This window comes from Chrysochloris asiatica, unplaced genomic scaffold, assembly GCF_000296735.1.
Source record: "Chrysochloris asiatica unplaced genomic scaffold, ChrAsi1.0 scaffold00002, whole genome shotgun sequence".
NCBI lineage: Eukaryota > Metazoa > Chordata > Mammalia > Afrosoricida > Chrysochloridae > Chrysochloris > Chrysochloris asiatica.
Genome location: NW_006408520.1, coordinates 39,481,162 through 39,490,234, shown reverse-complemented (window position 1 = coordinate 39,490,234; position 9,073 = coordinate 39,481,162).

Sequence of the window (9,073 nt, the reverse complement as noted above, 5' to 3'; positions counted from 1 at the left end):
TTACAAAGGCAAAAAGTGACTGGCTTACAAGCTTTCAAGGGGGAACCTAGATCCAGAGGGCCTGGAGGAAGGTAGAATCTCCAGTGAGTAGCATTCAATCTGACTAGGCGGGGCTGATGCAATGAAATGCAGAAGGGTCTCTTGTGATACAATAGTGAATAATTGTTATTAGGACTGATTGTGCAGATTGGAAATGGAAAGGTAGACGTTTTATAGCAAGGAGGGGAGTGATTAACTTTTCAGTCTAGGAGCAGAGGTCCCTAAGACCATCAAGGGAGAAGAGCATAGAGCGGGACCCTAATCAGAGAAGCAGTGATGCCTGAAACGGAGCCAGAGATGGTGATGTGGAGCAATGGAACAGCTGGAGACTTTAGATCCAGAGAGCGAAAGCGAAGGTGTGCTGAAGACCTGGGGGGCAAGGGGGAAGGATTATTGCATGAAGGGGATTGTAACCATGGCAATGAGACGATATCGGATAGAATGAATGTAAAACTAATGTTCTCCCATGTAAACTATCACATAATTCACAATAAAACATTTAAATAAAAAAGCAGGCTGGGGCACTAGACACTCTAGTTTCACATCCTAATTCCGTTTTCTATAATTGTTGTTAAGTACCAATGAGTTAGTTTTAACTCAGTTACCTTGCATAGGGTTTCCAAGGAGTGGCTGGTGGGTTTGAACTGTAAACTTTGCAGTTAGCAGTCCCGTGCTTACCCTGTTCCTATAAGCAGTATCTTTTCAAGTTTCTTAACTTGTAAGACTCAATTTTCCTTTAAGCAAAATTGATGGTAACAACAACAATATACACCTCATTGTGAAAACCGAATCAGAGAGCCCATGAGGAGTGCTTCTTACAATGCCTAGAACATTCGTTGCTGTTAAGTAGCACCCAGTGGTTTCCAAATTATAGCAACCCTGTATAGGGCAAGTAGCAGTTTTTGGTGAGTTTCAACCACTGACCTTTCAATTCAAACCAACGCTGCAGTCCAATGCTTATTCTACAGTGCTATGCCCAGACCATAATACTCAATAAATGCTATGCATTTGAATTACTGCAAAGTTGCCTTTTTCACCATCTTGTTCTGGTAGACATTTAGTTAACTTTCAATAATTCTGTTTTATAAATGATGCTGCTTCTGTTGTTGATGTTGTTGTTAGTTGCTGTCAAGTTGATTCTGACTCATGGTGATTCATGCACAACAGAACAAAAAACTGTCCAGTGCCATGCTAGCCTCATGATCACACATGCCAAATCCATGGATACCTTCCACCTAGTGAGTTCATCTTCTAGCATGACATTAAACAATATTCCATAGGATTTTCATTGGTTCATTTTTGAAGTAGATCACAGAATGACAAACTGACAAAAAAGTGGTGGAATAATGCTATAAGTATAAACATCCCTGGTTCATACTACCCTTTTTATCATTGAATATTAACTTTCTTGTTTGTTTCTAATGTGATTATTAGAACACAATGCTGCATATTCATATTTGTTAGCCATTCATTAACTAAAGGGAATAATATTGTTATTTCCTGGTTTCTTCTCTATCCAATCTTCCCCTCATGTATCAGTCTACCCCAGGCTGTTTCACTCTTAACTCTAACCCCCAGTGGCTAGGTCAGTGTCCTTGGGCTCAGGAATTCAAGTTAGTACTTTTCATAGTGTCACACATAAATCTTAGGCTGTCTTTGGAGTTTTGGTTCTCTGTTCTGGTTTTTCATCTGTTGTTGTTATGTTAAATGCTGTAGAGTTGTTTCCAACTTATAGCAAAACTATATAGGGTTTCTGAAGAACAGATGGTGAGTTTAAACACCAACCTTGCAGTTTAAATTGATCTTATGGTCCAGTGCTTATCCTACAATGCCATACCAGGACTCTAACAGATGATTATTGAAATTTTTCTTAAAAGTCAGTAATTTGAGTATGTTGTTGTTGTAAGGTGCCATCGAGTCAGAACTAACTCATAGCGACCCCATGCACAGCAGAACGAAACAATGTCCGATCCTGGGCCAACCTCACTACTGCTGCCACACTTGAGTCCATCAATGATGCCACCTGGCCAATCCATCTCGTTGGGGGTCTTCCTCTTTTTCTCTGACCCTCCACCTTACCCAGCATGACATCCTTCTCCAGCGACTGTTCCCACCAGACAATATGTCCAAAGTATGAGAGACGAAGCTTAGCCATCTTGGCCTCCAAGGAGCACTGTGGCTGCACTTCTTCCAAAACAGATCTATTGGTTCTTTTGGCAGTCCATGGCACGTTCAGTGTTCTTCTCCAACACAACAACTCAAAGGGATCAATTCTTCTACGATCTTCCTTATTCACTGTCCAGCTTTCGCATCCATATGAGGCTATTGAAAACACAATGGCCTGGGTCGGCGTACCTTAGTCCTCAAGGTGACATCTCTGCTCTTCAATACTTTAAAAAGTTCCTGTGCAGCAGATTTGTGCAATGCAATATGTCGTCTGATCTCTTGACTGCTGCTTCCGCGAGTGTTGATAGTTGATCCAAAAAGAATGAAGTCCTTGACAACTTCAATCTTTTCTCCATTGATAAGAATGTTGTTTATTGGTCCAGTGGTGAGGAGTTTTGTTTTCTTGATATTGAGATGCAATCCATACCGAAGGCTGTGCTCTTTGATCTTCATCAGTAAATGTTTCAAGTCCTCTTCACTTTCAGCAAACAAGGTTGTATCATCTGCATATCACAGGTTGTTAATGAGTCTTCCTCCAATCCTGACGCCACATTTTTCTTCATAGAACACAGTTTCTCATATTATTTGCTCAGCTTACAGGTTGAATAAGTATGGTGAAAGAACACAACCTTGTCGCACACCTTTCCCAATTTTAAAACATTCAGTGTTCCCCTGCTCTGTTCGAACAACTGCTTCTTGGTCCAGGTACAGATTCCTCAGAAGTACAATTAAGTGTTCTGGAATACTCATACTTCTCAATGTTGTCCATAGCTTGTCATGATCCACACAATCAAAAGCCTTCGCGTAGTCAATAAAACATAGGTAAACATCTTTCTGGTATTCTCTGCTTTCAGCCAAGATCCATCGGACATCAGCAATGATATCTCTCATTCCACGGCCTCTTCTGAATCCAGCTTGAACCTCTGGAAGTTCTCTGTCAATGTATGATTGTAGTATAAATTGACACAATTTGGTTTCTTATCTCTTCAAGTATATTAGCTATTTCTTAGTGTTAATCCTCCAGCTTTCTTATTGCTGTTCTATATGGTTTCCATTTTTAACAAATATTTTTGTCAATTTGTTTCCTGATTTTTTCCACACTTTTGTCTATGTTTTTTTTCCTTGAATTCGCCTATTGTTTTCTCAATTTTCTATCTATCTGTTGAAGTTGTCCAATTAGCATTCTTTTAAATTCATTATCAGGTAGTTCTGATACCATTTCTTACTCTGCATTTTGGTATCTTACTTAGACATTTTGTCTTGTTTCTTTGTGTAAGCTGAAATTGTCTGTTTTCTCTAAGACATTGTGTTGTTGTATTTATATTTAGATGATGACTATAGAGTATTGTGTTCTCAGGCACTCATCACCTGTCTGAGAGATGTGATAGAGACTGGAAGTGTGAAAACAGTAGTTTTCTGTTCACTGTTTGCATAGCATAGAAGCAGGGGGTACCATGCCAGATGCCTGACTCCAGGCAGAACAGAGACTGCAGAGGAAAGGGTGCCATTGGCCACTGGGTTGGAAAGGGCAGAGGTTGACCATGCTCCTATCTACCAGAAGGGCACAGGAAAAGGGAGAATTGTACCCCGGTTGCCAATCTCTAGTCATGCCCTTTGTCACAGGCCACTTCATCAACAGCTGCTTGCAAAAGCTCAAGATGACTGCAACATTTCACACCAGCCCACAGTCCATCCGTTTTTATTCTTTCTCACTGGTCCTCTTCCAGTTGGCATTCAGTCCACCTCTGTGTCCTATCCTCTGATGTGCGGGGTTCCAGGATCACATTCTGTACCTTTTTCACTCTGTCTTCCATGTCTTTGTTACAGAGGGTCAGCTCAGTGTGTCTTGCTGCTTTCTTGCCCTAGTTCTCCAATACCATTTTTAAATCAGCTGTCTATTCCCTATTTAATTGATTTACAATGACCTTGTAATACCTGATAATTTTGTAAGTAATAACAACTATTTCTGGGTTATTGATTCTTTTCCATTCAGCTGTCAAAACCATAGATGTACTTATAAATTTATAATATTTTTTTCTGGAAGAGGTGGTTATGGTTGTTTCAAATTTACTCTCTGCTATTCTTGCATATTTACATTTTCTAAATCAATGCTAGAAAAATGTTTTTAAATTCCCAAGAATTTCCTATTTGAATTAAATTACAAGAATTACATGAAACATTTAAGTAAACAAAGTGCATTCATCTCTTTCAGAAGCATGTTTTTATAATTATATCCACTGCCATAGAGGCAGTTCTAACTCATAGCAGCCCTGTATAGGATTTCCAAGGCTGTAAATCTTTACAGGAGCAGAAAAACTTATCTTTCTCCTGAGAAGCACCTGGTGGGTTAGAACTGCTAACCTTATAATTAGCTGTTCTGTGCTTACTCTACAGTGCCACTGTAAAAGTATATTACATAGGTATCGATAAAGTTTTAATTTTCTTTATATATGTCACTTATACAGATCATAGAGATATTTGTCATTTCTTTACATCTAATTCAAAGTTCATTTTTAAGGTTATTCTTAGGTATTAATATCCTTTATTGATATTCTGACAGGGATTTATTATTATTATTGTATCATAAGAATTTTATTTTATTTTCTATCACATCCATAATAATTTATGTTACATAATTCTTTAGGGATTATAACTTTGCCAACATATATATGCTGTATTTGATAACACTTAACAACAAAAACATATTTGATTTCACGGTATGCTATGTTGTTCAGATATTGCTAAGTAATAGGAAAACTTAATGATGGTAATAGTCATCTTGGTTTTATACCTATTTTTTAGGGGATTGCCTCTAAATTTCACCAGTAAATATGGTGGCTACTGTTTTAAAGTAGGCATTCTTTATCAGTTAAAAACAAATAGACACCATTTCTTTATAGTATTTTCATGTCGAGTAGATGTAGAAAGTTTTACTCTCCTTTTTAAAACCCTTTGATATAAACATATGATTTCCTTTTAATAAATCAATTTGCTATTCTCTATGAATAGATTTTATAATACTGAATCATACTTCCTCTCCTGAGATTAAACCTCATGTGATTGCGGTGAATTATTTTTCAGAAACTCCAGTGATGAGCTTATAGTTTAGGAATTTAAACAAGTAATAATTGTTGTATCAAACATTTCCCAGATGTTCAGTTCTATAACCTTACTTGCCTTCCTTTATCTACCAATTTTGTAATCCTATAAAAAAAAGTTTTAAAGAAAAAAAAACAAAAAACAATTAAGCCTGTCTGGCCTGATTTGTGCTCAGGGAGGTCATGCCCTTCATTAACTGAGAATTCTTTGCTCACAAGAGATTTAATTTTTCAATTTTTCTCCCTTAATATTTGTTCCAATGTCTCACTAATTATTGACATGAAAGAAACATAAAGGTATCCTTTACAATTACTGGCCTAACTGAGCCCTTCTGTGCTTTTAAGTTCTAAATACAGCACTGCAAGGCAGGCATCATAATGGTATTTTTCCAGGGGTTAGTCTGCTGTTTACCAACTCTCACACAAAATCACATCAGCATTCATAGTTATAATTTAGGCTTTCTTCTATGTCTGATAGGGGTAAAAAAAATCACAGAGATTCAGGATAAAGGTTTTTTATATATTCCATTATTGTTGAGACTAATACTTTTGTTTGCATTTAAAATAATAATAATCTTTATGTACTAATCTATTTGCAACTTAATTGTAAAAAATGACCCAATAAGGGTAGCTGTTGTAAGTTAATCACTTTTATATAAACTGACTGGTGATTCACATATAGCTGAGATAACAAAATATATCTCATAGGATGTCATTGGATAGATTATTTGCTTTTTAAAATACAACTTTAAAATTTATTTTATGATTGAGAGAAAGTTATGACACACTGGAATAAACAGTGGCAAACAAGACATAGACTAGGAAATGAATTTGATCAAAGACACACTACATTTAAACATCCTAGTTCTATTGCCCAAGTTGAAAGTCTGCCAAAAATAAACATAGTGAAAAATGAAAAGAAAATTGGATTGATTTAATTGTTCTTATCTTAAGATCCTGGGATTACTAGGAGGAATAGGAAATATGGAATATTTTATTAAGTGAGTAAGTAGACCATATTCTGTTAGTGTTATAATTATAAAACTCAATTATTTTCATAGGGGCTGCCAACTAACATATATTCTAAAATGTCTGTTTTTATTAAAGAAAAATCCAAGAATTCTTCCTTCAAGGTAACTTCCTAATTCCTTATTTTTGAATTTTCAACTCCTCATTCTTTTACCCCTTTGTATTGGGCATATACAAGCCACGCACAGTCCTAGATTTCAAAGATATATGAATTAAGAGAAGACCTCAGGTTTCCAATATGTTCTCACCCACACATGGTTCACTCTTTGTACCCATCACTCCAACAGCCTCTACTGGGCCAAATTGGTGGCAAGACTAGATATATAGAAATAGCTTATTCTTTTAATGTTATTTCAAATTGAAACTCAATTTTTCATATGTCTTAAGAACTGATTTAGTTGTGCATCAAAGTGATTGAACTGAGCTTTCACTGCTGAAACACGTCATTTTAAAATATACTAAATTTGCTTTAAATTGATACCTGCATTGATAGATTCAACAGCTAAAATAAGCTTTTAGTTTGGGTGTGTTCCATATCAGTTGGGCTGGGAGGAGGGGTGAGGAGGATTGTGGTTATTTGTATCACCAGAGGTGATCATATGTTCTTCTTTTTTTTAACAACAAAATTTCTCTAGAGAACCATTTGTACAACTTGCTCAGTTTCCCTGATAATTAAAGAAATGTAAATTTAAAATAATATGAGACACAATTTATAAATTAAAAAAAAAAAAATTTGTATCAGTCAGTATTGACTAATGCATAGGAAAACAGGCTCTGGTAGAAAAAGCTACTTGGCACAGCATTTTGAGAGGAAATTTTAACAATTTCCATCAAAACTAAAAATGAACAGAACTTTTTACTCAATATTTTCATTTCCAGAAGTTCTTCTCTATGGAAACTCTCACATAAATATGTAATAATAAATGTAAAAATGGACACTGACTGTAGATAACAATCTAAATACCTATCACTAGAGAACCAGAGTCCTGTTGAGGCATTGGAAAATAAATACTGGACTGTTAACCACGAGGTCGGCACTTCCAACTCACCAGCTACTCCTTGGAAACCATATAAAGGGTCACTATGAGTTGAAATCTACTCAACAGCACTCAATAACAACAGAGAACTAATAAGAAAAATAATGATATACTCATAAAATGGAATGTTAGGCTGCTACATGAGGAAATATGTTTTCTATTCTGGTAAAATATATGTACTATAAATTTTACAATATCAGCCATTTTAATGTATAAATAACATAAAAATTTTAATTTTGTACACCTGACTAGGTAATTCATGGCCAAATAGATATATACCTATACACACGCACACACACATACCCCTATATGGAAAAACATAAATTTTACTATTTTATACACCCCAATCATCTGTCAATTTACTGTACTGTGGTGGCTTGTGTGTTGCTGTGATGCTGGAAGTTATACCAATGGTATTTTAAATACCAACAGGGCTACCCATGGTAGACAAGTTTCAGTAAAACTTCCAGACCAAGACAGACTAAGAAGAAGGAGAGGCAGACCACTTATGAACTTACGAATGACGTATGAATTACAGTCTGATATATTGCCAGAAAATGAGCACCTCAGATTGAAAAATACCCAAAATGTAACAAGGGAGAGCCGCCTTCTCAAAGTAGAACTGACTTTAATGATGTGAATGGAGTGAAGCTATTAGAACCTTCATTTGTTGATGGGATGCAACTGAAAATGATAATAAATTGCTGAAAATATCCATTCATAATCTGAATGTGAAGTGCACAAAGTATGAAACTAGGAATATTGGAAGTCATCAAAAATGAAATGAAACACATAAGATCAATAGTTGAGGTATGAATGAGCTGAAACAGACAGAAATTGGTCATTTTGAGCCAGATGATCCTATGGTTTACTATGCCAAGAATGGCAAACTGAAAAGGAATGGTATCACGTTCATAATCGAAAATAACTTTTCAAGATCTGCTTTGAAGTACAATGCTATCTGTGATAGGATAATATCCATACCTCAAGAAGAAGGTTAGTTAATATCACTATTATTCAAGTTTACGCACCAACCACTAAAGCCAGTGATGATGACATTGAAGAATTCTATCAGCATCTTTAATATGAACTAGATCAAACATACAGTCAATTACAGGTGATTAGAATGGAAAAATTGGAAACAAAGAAGGATCAGTAGTTGGAAAAAGTGGCCTTGATGATATAAATGATGCTGGAGATCCCATGATAGAATTTTGCAAACCATAAATTTATTCATTGTAAATGCCTATTTTTTTCAATACCGTAAATGGCACCTATCCACATGGACCTCACCAGATGGAATAAACTTGGAATCTTATGGAATACATCTTTGAGAAGAGATAATGGCAAAACTCAATATCATCAATCAAAAGAAGTTCAGGCTGAAACTGAATAAAATTAAAACAAGTCCATGAGAGCCAAAATATGACCTTGAAGATATTCCATCTGAATTTAGAGACCGTTTCAGCAACAGATATGGTGTATTAAACACTAATGACCAGAGAAATAAGATTAGTGGGGTAACATCAAGAACATCATGGAGACAGAAATAAAAAGATCATTAAAAGGACATGAAAGAAAGATATTATCATTGTAGATGTCAGAATAGACTGAAATTGTCCTTGAACATAGAGAAGCTAAAGCAACAGAAAGAAATGATGAAATAAAAGAGCTGAACAGAGAATTTCAAAGGGCAGTTCAAGA